This window comes from Frieseomelitta varia, unplaced genomic scaffold, assembly GCF_011392965.1.
Source record: "Frieseomelitta varia isolate USP_RPSP 00005682 unplaced genomic scaffold, Fvar_1.2 scaffold_285, whole genome shotgun sequence".
In the NCBI taxonomy this organism is placed as follows: domain Eukaryota; kingdom Metazoa; phylum Arthropoda; class Insecta; order Hymenoptera; family Apidae; genus Frieseomelitta; species Frieseomelitta varia.
In genome coordinates, this window is record NW_025110018.1 from 712,946 (window position 1) to 721,997 (window position 9,052).

Genomic DNA, 9,052 nt, shown 5'->3' on the forward strand with positions numbered 1-9,052 from the left:
AGACGAGACGAGACGAGACGAGACGAGACGAGACGAGACGAGACGAGACGAGACGAGACGAGACGAGACGAGACGAGACGAAACGAAACGAAATGAAATGAAATGAAATGATCGCAAGAAAGACGTAAACACGGCGCACGGTGCACAGCCAAACGTAATTTCTCCATGATGGACAATTATTGTAACCTTTGGAAAGCTATCCAGAATATGGATCGGTTTTATATTAATTAATAGCAGATGGTTAAATATCTCGTTGTAGCGCTGAAACGGTAACTGAAATGTATCTGGTTCGATCTCTTTGCACTCTGATTAAATGCGAAATATTGGCAGAAAATCCGCAATCTGCTTCAATTTAATTCCAATTCGTTTCTCGCCATTTACGAGACACGGTGAAAAGAGCTCGATGAAAATAGAAAGAGATCATTTCTCTCTTTTTTTTCGTGATAATCGTAATCGTAATCGTAATCGCAGTCGTAGTCGTAATCACATGATTCAACTCAATCGCGTGCTACAGCTGAAAATCTGAAAGAAATTTTAAATCGACTCGACAAGAGCGAAAGGAGACTATTACTTTACAGGAGATGTGTGTATGTGTATGTATATATATATATATATATGTAGCGATAGACTATTACTCTTCATTAGTTTCTTTAGGGAATAACGAAGCTAAGGTCTTTAACGACTAATCGCTTAGATATCGATCGTAAAATATCCATCGATGTGCGTTTAAACCTGACGACAACTGCTACTACATTACACCGTATCTCAGTACTTTCGAGTATACCGAGTATTTCGAGTATTGGCGAGAGATTGACGAGAACATAGCTCGAGGGTTACAAACGATATCTTCACAATATTTTCGATAAAATTATTTTACTTTTATCTTTATGTTATTACCGTTATAGTCGCTAAAGTCTTTTACGAGAACAATTCCGTCCAAACTGATTCGGCGAAAACTCTGAACGTCTCGCTCGTTATCACTTACAATTTACAATTTACATAAATTCACATAAATTTACATAAATTTAAATTCTTTTTACGGAATGCTTTCTACTCCGTAACATCGTATCGTTTCACGTTGTCAAATTCTTTCAATTCCATTATCGCTATATCTGATCAACGCTGCCTCGAGATAGGGCATTTACAACATTTCGAAGCAAAGAGATTTGTTGGAGCAAGTAAATAAAGGTGAAAACGCAAAATTAAACCAGCGGATGTACTTGGATGAAATCACAAGCTTACAAGAGTTACCTGCTTTTCTCAGCTACGAGCCCTGCAAACGTTGCGCATAATAGGAATATAATTTTAAAACTTTAAACGAGAGCAGCGCGCTCACAAAGATAAGAAACCCAAGTAAATATAATACTTACATTAGTTACAATCGCTGCGAATTTACATTAAAGAAAGGAAAAACAATGACAAAAGTTTGTCATGTCATGTCATGTCGTGGATAAGACAGAACGAAAGAACTTGTCAAGACTGATCTCTTGGCAATTGACAGTTATTCTAATAACTCGAGCGGCGTCTACACAGGCTCGAAAAAGTGAAATCAAACGACTCGCAAACGACAATTGTTATTGTTTAACAAGTCGGAAACGCTGCAATCGGCAATAGGAAAAAGTTAAAGTCGCTCAAAATTGGAAAAAAGAAACGTATACCTAGATATTTGTCGCAATTTAAATATCGTCGTTCATATGAAACTCGAATTAGTTGACTTTATTTGCTGGTTGCTCCGACATTATCGATCGGATAAGCAGCGGTTATATTAGCTTTGGTTTTCGACTAACAAGCAGCCGACACGCTGGCGTCTGCTCAACAGCCAGTTCTCTGCAAACAATGCCCCTAAAGCAATTACGTACATATATACGTAACGATTATTGTACGATCGATGAATCGATCATCTTGCTGAGAAATCTCTCGCTACATTTGCTAAAGATTCTTTGTTAACAGATCTCGTCGAAGAGAATTACTCGCTTTAAATCCCTGACCAGAATCCGTCGAAGACTTGTCGTGCAAAACAGTGGTCGCAAAATAATGATAATAATAACAAGAATCGAACATGTAGCAGATTTTCAGCTTCGCGAATGCGCGAAATTTCGACTGAAAAAAAAAAAAAAAAGAATTCCCAGCGCGAGATTTAACGACTGCGAAAATTCGAAATTCTATTGGATTTTCGATTACGAGTGAATAATTTCCATCTACGTGCAATACGTATGGTAGTTGATGTAATATTTTGAAACGGGCACAAAACGATAGGAAATATACGTTATACGTTATACGTGAATACATAGTAGACATGTGCATCATGTGCGTCCGAGTAAAAAATAACTAGGAATTATCGAATAAATATCCATGTTTAGAAAGAAAATCAATGTAATAATAACTTCTGGATTTCTGCGTATAAAATTGGACTCGTGTTCTGTTCTTATTTTTAACGCGAGAAACTAAAGGAAATTACCTGGCTTAATTCATGGCTCTCGGACTAGGTGTAATCTTATACGTGGCAACAGGTGTGACATTTTCAACCGTTTCAGCATTAATACACGCGCAACTTATTACAGTCATAAATAAATGAAAACAGACATGAAACAGACAAACTGAAAACACACTGACACTGCAATAGCAACGCGCACGACAAGCAAACCATCATTGGAGACAAGAGTAAACCAGTAGTTCGAGTCAATGATAAGTTCGAGTCGATCGAAATAAAACGCGATTCGTGTGAGATTTTCTCTTAAATTTCGCTAACAATCGCTAACGATCGATAAACAGAGATGCTTTCTTCTTCGTGCTCGAATAACCATTCAGCCAGGTGCAATATAGAAAACGATCAATCTCGCGCAGTTTCTTTCAGTTTCTGAAGAATTCTTGTATTTTCATTTCGGTGAACAGATGAATGGAACTTGAACTGAATTCGAACGTCGAACGTCGAACGTCGAACGTTGAACGTAGTAAATATGGCGCTCTTGGATGATTAAAAGTTAAAAAGTTGGACGGATCCGAGAGTTTTCGCAACCTGACGCGCAACAACGTATAGATCGTCCCAAAGATCGTCCAAATATTTGTTGAAGCGAACGGCATCGGTCCGTCCTTAATTCCCGCAACTCTTCTTCGTATCTGTTTAAAAGGGAAACAGAGTCGCGCAAGAAGCTAATCTACATTTGAAATTTCATTCCTGACGAATGTAAAACGAGCTTGCCGCCGGCAGGCCGACCCCCTTAAACGCGTTCCAGCGATCCGTTAATTTAAGGAAATTTTCAAATAAAGTTCGCTCGTACATCAAACCGCACGAACAATCAGCCGCCTGGCAGGGAAATTCATCCTGCTTCCACCCGGAGATTGTATATGTACACCCCAAGTTTCACCTAAATGTGACGTGTTCCATAATATCTCTCTCTCTCTCTCTCTCCCTCTCTCTTTTTTCATAGAACACGCGAAAAGTGATTTACCCAGTGGAATTTGAATTTCGCTCGCGATTAAAGCAAAATTTATATTCTGTCTTTGTAATTACAGTTTTTCGAGTAGAGGAAATTGACTTTGCGCGCAATATCGCAGTGTTATACCCCGCTTCTTTCTTTCTTTCTTTCTTTCTTCTTTTTTCTTTCCAACATTTTAACCTACCAATCAAGAAGGATGGTCACATGCCACTGGAATTCCCAATCTCTTGGATATAACGAGTTTCGTTATTTACGGAATTTAAAGCAAGTTTTATTTGAGGAAAAATAAATCGCACGATATACTAGCTGTCGCATCGACTATATCGAGCGAAACGTTCGCCTCTTATCGAATATTGCTACAATAGACGTTTCATTTTCGCTAGATTCGATGCTGTCGATATTTTTCGTTAAAACAAAGTAATACCAGTCGGGCGACGTATTATAACGCGGACATGCCGATTTTTGAATGGTATTATAATACGTCGAAACGAATGAAATGCGGTAAGGAGAAAAGAGAAAAAAATCCTTCCGTCACTCCGGTCCGACGGACGTTAATTGATATTGGAGATAGTCTTTGCCTTATTTGAAAGCTAATACCACGTTATAATCGAAAAGATTTTGTTATTGAGAAAGGAAAGCCAAAGTGTTGGTTCCATCGACGAATAAAAAATTACTTTTTCCTATATCGATGGATATTGTTGACAAGTTAATATTTCGAGGAACGTTGAGAAGAAGAGTCGTATGTTTTCATAAACAGCGCGAACGGATCGCAAAGATAATTCCTCCATCTTGAGCGATTGAATTCCTAAATTTTCTAAATTTCTATCTCTATTTTCTTCTTCTTTTCTTAACGTAAAATTTTTCAAGATTAGCAGAGTATGTGGATTCCTTTCTTCTCATCTTTCCTTCCTTCTTTTCTTTTTTTCTTTTTTTCCTTTCTTTCATTTTTTTCTTTATAAAACGAAAGAAACGAACGCCAGAATCGGGAACGAGATATCGCGTTTAACAAACGTTAAACAAGTTGAGCGAACATTCGGCATGGTGTAACGCTTAATGGTGTAACGCTTAATTACTTGACAAAAAGTTTAGTGACCCGTGGGTAATGAGATTAATCGTGATCTAGCCATACTTTCGCATACTACAAACAAGTCGACTTTGGAGCTCGAGATTGACCTGGCGAGCAAAAAGAGGTTAATTAATTACTTTTAGCACGTTTCCAGGCGATAGAGGAAGTTGGCTCGCACAGTTTTGTACTTTATTTGCCGATGATGCTACTCGTTATTAAGCTCGCGTGAAACACGATGACGCGTTGTTTCCTTGAAAAGAAAAAAGGAAGAAAGAAAAAGCTTTGTCGAAGAATGAGAAAGTTGGATAGAATTACGTATGCAGTTAGTAATCCGACAGTTTTTCTACGTTTCGTGAACGTAGGTTGTGCAAGTTGCATAGATTCGGTTCGACTCCAGTCAGCAATAAAAAAAAAGAAAAAAAAAAAAAAAGGAAGAAAATACGTAGAGTATAGGCATATATGCATACATATACGTACTTAGGCATCTATATTTTATATTTATCGTTTAACGAACAATCTTCAATTAACAAGTTTCGCGATATTTTCGTATCTGGAGGAGCATCTCAGCTCACCTTTTCCAGCGAAACTTTGTGAAAAGAGCGTGCCACACAGGTGCATCGCATCGGTGGTGCTCTCGCGTGCGCGCGCGCCGCGTTGCTGCTACTCATTTCGAACACGCGCCACCGTTACGACATTACACCGTTACAACCAGCCATTGTTGCACCCTGCATTCCTTTGATATCGGCCATTAAATAATCGGCCATACGGTATTAATTTGCTTGTGTTTGCTTTGCAGGAAATCTTTAATTGGCCAAGTTGGCCCTACCTACCGTGCTCGAACGCGATTACTGTTTCAACGCCATTCGAATATGCGATTACAGTGGGTCCTAATCTCAGCGACTGGCTCTCGTTGGCAGTGGAATACGAGTTTGAAAATGGAAGCACACGACACCGCCGATTCCCCTTCTCTCATTACCAGCAAAAACTTTGATGGAAAACTTGTCCAGCTATCAATGTACGCGTTTTCTTGCGCCATCTGTGTCCGCTAGCCTGCCATTTGCCGATTCTCCTCTGCTTTTTTTCTCTCGACTTTGCTAGTTCCGCTCTTTTAGTCGCTCTTCTCTCTCTCTCTCTCTCTCTCTCTCTCTCTCTCTCTCTCTCTCTCTCTCTCTGTCTCATTTACGATGTTAAGCGGCTCGGTGAAAGAAAGCACTTGCAAACAAATTACGATTACGGATCCTTCGTAGGTCGTCGTCGTCGTCGTCGACGTCAACGTCTGAATTGTCCTCCTGAATACGACGGAGGGTTAAAAAAAAAGAAAAAATGAGAGTAGAATTGGCCATTATGCGCTGACGAAGGAGCGAAGGAGGGCGTACACTCGCAGAGAACAATCCGGCCAACTTTGAAAATGTTTTAACAGAGATTCGAACTCGTTTGTGCACCCGTGGGAAAATTAATGCCGTTTATTCCGGTAAATAAATTTCCGGCTGATGCATATACTTACATGCGTTTCACTTCCATTTCTCGATTCAATCTCGATTTCAGCGTCGATGCCGATTCTACTGAAATTTTCGTTTGAATTGCCGATCATTCTCAAGAATATATATCTTTCGTTTCGTAAAAGTCCTGCAGTTCGTTTTGGGTAGTTTTGGATTTGGTCAGAGTTATGTCCGCCTTGTTTCGTTTTATACGCTATTCTATTTAGCTTTTGCACGTATGTACATACGTATTTTCGACAAAATCTTCGGATACATACACACACACACGTGTGTGTGTGTGTGTGTGTGTGTGTGTGTGTGTGTGTGTGTGTGTGTGTGTGTGTGTGTGTGTGTGTGTGTGTGTGTGTGNTAACCGAAGCCGTAAATTCCAAGAGTGCACAAGTTTGTTTAGAATTGAAAAACCTAATATACAGACATGTAATATATCACAACGTAATGTACGGACGTAATTCGCTTCAATTCCCTTGAATGTATTTCCATTTCATTTATTTTAATATCTCTGGATGCGCATGGTTAACTAAATGATTAAATAAATAAAGGTTACATGCGTGAAGCATTTCAAAACAATGCTACAATATCAACGTTATGTTTTCAAAGAATTTTTGCATAAAAACGCATAAAATAAAGAAACCATTTACCATTTAGGTACTTGGAAACTGTTACACGTTACAGAGTGCACGAGTTAACATAGTTTTCCTACTAGCGGCATAAATCCAGTTGTAGAGTTGCGCAACGTGTGCCACAAAGGAACTAATTTCTCGCATTTCCACTTTTAATAAACACGTATACGTACACGTGCTGTATCGTCTATCGTCGCGCGTGAGAGAAACAAGAACAAAAAACGCTTCTTACGATTGGCAGTCAATTCGCAGACTCTGCGCTTCCTTTTCATATTTTTTTGGATTGTGGACTCTGACTGTTTTCATTTGAAAAACTCCATTATTGAATGAAATGTTATACCCCAAGTAAAAAAAAAAAAAAAAAGGAAGAGAACGATGAAGCTAGGCGGGCGTTGCTCTTTTCCAAAGTAGCTGCTGCTCCGTGAGACGACTTTCTACACCGAGAAAAACAGAACAAGTGGTCGAGGAGAAAGTCGTCACGGAGGGGTTCAGGCTCTCTGGAGGTTGTCTCTGACGTTTGTTGACTAATGACCGAGCGTTGTAACCGTATTCCGTGGCTAATGATCGATTGATTAATGTAGCGCGAAATTAGAAAAAGCGGCGGTGGTGGTGCGGCGGTGCTCGGTTTATAAATTTCACGAGCAAACAAACGATGAAAGGAGAAACGAGGTAGGTACGCCGAAGCTAGAAAGAAAGAAAGAAAGAAAGAAAGAAAGAAAGAAAGAAAGAAAGAAAGATCGCGAAAACAAACGCGGCAGAGATCGCGTTCTCATAATGGAGCAGAGGCTCGCTTCCGAAGGAAGTCGTGTTCGATCCTGCAAACTTTTCCCGACTTTGCCCATCTCCTCCGTTCGTCGATTCTCTCCTCTCCACCTCCCCCCTCTTCTCTCTTTCTTCTCCTCTCTCTCTCTCTGCGCTTTTCTCCCTCGGTTGAAAAGTCGACGCGCCGTCAGGCTACGAGAGCCACCCCTACGCGACACCAGCTTGTGTGTTTTTACGATTTTCCGAAAGTTTTGGGAAAACTCATGGCCGCGTGTCTCGTAACGCGAGACCCGTTGAAATTTAGAATTTAGATCCCGGCATTGAATCATGTGGTTTCAATAACCAACTTAATGTTGGTTTCACCAATAGCGAAAGCACAAAGCTAGGAAACGTCCTTTCTGTTTTCTTTTTCTTCTCCTCGGAAGTTTCTCCCCATTTCACACGTGTCTTTCTGTAATTAGTTTGCAACTGAAGTTCCGAGTTAATATTTAAATTCAGAGATTAAAGAGCTACGTCTTGATTTTTTAAATAATTCATATTTTACTAGAACGCGTCACTGAATCATCGCGTCATCGTTGAGAAGCGACAATGAAACAATGAAAAAAGTACTTGCAGGAAGCAACTATCGTTGCTTGCTACGTGCCGTTTATGAAATTGTAAAATCTGGATAGGTTGAAGAAGAAAAGAAAATATAATCGCAACGGACAAGTGGGTGAAACGACGCGGCGCGGTCCAATCTCTGATAATTACTCGGCATCCGAGTGCCTGTACAGATTGACCGGGTGAACCTCGAGGCCTTGCGATTAATTTAAAATTTGAACCCCTTGAGAATGCATTTGAGAGGCAACTCTGACAATTTCAACGCGGTTCTCCCAATGATGCAAACACACGGAAACAACACTCGAGACGAACTTGAAACCGAGAGAGAAGAGTTTCACCACGGAACGTTTGATCATCAGCGACGTGGGAGAGCGAAAAATTGCGAAAACATTGCATTACAAACCGCAAAGGATCCGGAACTAATACGCGTTTATCCTTCGTTCTTCGAGTTTGGAGGAAACGGCACTATCTGTGGCTTCTCTCTCTCTCTCTCTCTCTCTCTCCCTCTATTTTTAATCTGGCGTGTAATAACACGTGTTCCTTTTCTTTTTGCTTTCCCTAAACAAAGGATAAATTCCCTTTTCGAGTCATAGCAGGAAGCTTATCACGGTAATTAATGAAAGTGAATTTTCATTAGGGGCGCAAGTTCCTTTTCTCTTTTTCTTTTTTATTATTTCCGTGTTGTACCGTTGAAACGCTGTCTCGCACGACGTTTTGTCAAACTAACGGTTAAAAAGAGTCGCTCTAAGAGACGAAACGCGCAAACTTTTTGCGTGTCCGTCCGAATTGTAAATTTTTTCGCGTGGAGAGTATTTGCTTTGTAATGAAGAACTTGGTTCCTCCGTTACATGTACGTACGTAGTTGGTTTGTCGGTTGTAACAGTTATGGAACAAAATACTGCTGTGCGACGTTTCATCGGATTTTCTTTCCTTTTCTTTTTTTTTTCTTTTTTTTTTCTTCCTTTTCGATGGTTGAAAGGTGTACCCTTTACCCGATCGCTCTGAATTCGAATCGTAGGATTTTTACTCGCGTGAAACAAAGAGAAATCAAATCGGAAATCCTCCTAG